This window comes from Lissotriton vulgaris, chromosome 9, assembly GCF_964263255.1.
Source record: "Lissotriton vulgaris chromosome 9, aLisVul1.2, whole genome shotgun sequence".
In the NCBI taxonomy this organism is placed as follows: Eukaryota; Metazoa; Chordata; class Amphibia; order Caudata; family Salamandridae; genus Lissotriton; species Lissotriton vulgaris.
Window position 1 is genome coordinate 140,020,378 of NC_141697.1, and position 2,069 is coordinate 140,022,446.

Sequence of the window (2,069 nt, forward strand, 5' to 3'; positions counted from 1 at the left end):
ACGATCCCTTGAGGTCAGGGCACCAGTGTATTATAGGTGGGTCCCTGAGACACACTCCCCTCAAGCTAGTGGTAATGGGTTTTTCCCATTCCCTACAGGTGACATTTAGGCAGGGGCGGCTGGTGACATTTGAAAGTGGTGAGGCGTAAACTAATTTGCATATTGCACCGCAGCGAGCGAGCCCAAACCACCTTGCATCCATCCATACATCATTCATGCATCCACCCATCCATCCACCCACCCACCCATCTTGCATCCATACATCATTCATTCATGCATCCACCCATCCATCCACCCATCCATCATCCATCCTGCATCCAGTCATGCATCCACCCATCCATCCATCCATCCTGCATCCATCATTCATTCATGCATCCATCCATCCACCCACCCATCCATCCACCCACCCATCCATCCTGCATCCATCCTGCATCCATCATTCATTCATGCATCCACCCACCCATCCATCCTGCATCCATCCTGCATCCATCCATCATTCATTCATGCATCCACCCATCCATCCACCCATCCACCCTGCATCCATCATCCACCCATGCATCCACCCACTCATCCATCCTGCATCCATCATTCATTCATGCATCCACCCATCCATCCACCCATCCATCCTGCATCCATCATTCATTCATCATTCATTCATGCATCCACCCATCCATCCACCCATCCATCCTGCATCCATCATTCATTCATGCATCCACCCACCCATCCATCCTGCATCCATCATTCATTCATGCATCCACCCACCCATCCCGAATCCATCATTCATTCATGCATCCACCCATCCATCCATCCATCCACCCATACATCCACCAATTCTGCATCCATCCTGCATCCATCATTCATTCATGCATCCACCCATCCATCCACCCATCCATCCTGCATCCATCCTGCATCTATCCTGCATCCATCATTCATTCATGCATCCACCCACCCATCCATCCACTCATCCATCCTGCATCCATCATTCATTCATGCACCCATCCATCCATCCATCCACCCATCCATCCATCCACCCATCCACCCATCCATCCATCCACCCATCCATCCATCCTGCATCCATCATTCATTCATGCATCCACCCATCCATCCACTTGGGAGACCACTCCGGCCTCTCTCCTTAGTCGACGGTCTCAAACAGACCACTCTTCCTGCTTCGTTCCGGTGGCCCCCTCTGACACATGAGGTCACCGTTCTTCCTGAGCATGGTCTACAGCCTGACTGTACTGTAGCAAACTTTGCCGCGGCCTCACCTGGCATATGGGGTAGCCGGCTTCATACTGCACAGTGCTATAGTCTGATCAGCACAGCAGCAATCTTCACATTGGCCCACCTGGCATACAAAGTCACAGATTTGATACCACACACAGGCTACGGGCTACAGCCTGATCATCATGGCAGCAATTTCCACGGTGGCTCCCACCTTGCATATGGGGTCCAGGTCTAAGTCTGGGTTCTATGTTTATTTCACTGCTCTATCTGGACTTTTTATTTTTCCTTGTATTTTCCTTGCGTGATTATAGAAAGTACACATACCAAAACACATTACCCCAGATTTACAATATGAACTAACTTCACTAAAGTAGAGTACATTATTTTACATATTTATCCCTCAAACACTAATCAAGTGTTATTCCCTTGGAAGCTTGTCGGAAGTTTGGTACTTTTTAGAAATTGTCTTTACAAGCCGTTTTTTTACCTTCCCATGCAACAAGGGGATATGTATGCTTTGAACTAAGAACTTTGCATTTTAAGTAACTAGGATTTGATTGGGGGTAGGCCCATTTGTTGGTATCTCCTTTTCAGACTTAACCTTGTTGTTCCTTTACTTATATGATTTTATAGATAACCTACTTGATAGACTTTGCCTTGGGTAGGAGGGTGTGCCACTTTATCATCAGCCATAAAGTAACTATCACAGAATTTTGTGTAACTCGGTAATTTCACTGATGTATTTATTGGTCTTCCTCCATATAATGCAGAATAAAGGATCCAAAATGTGGATCTTTAAAGTCCATTAAACTGTTAAAAACTCATAGTAGATCAATAGTGAA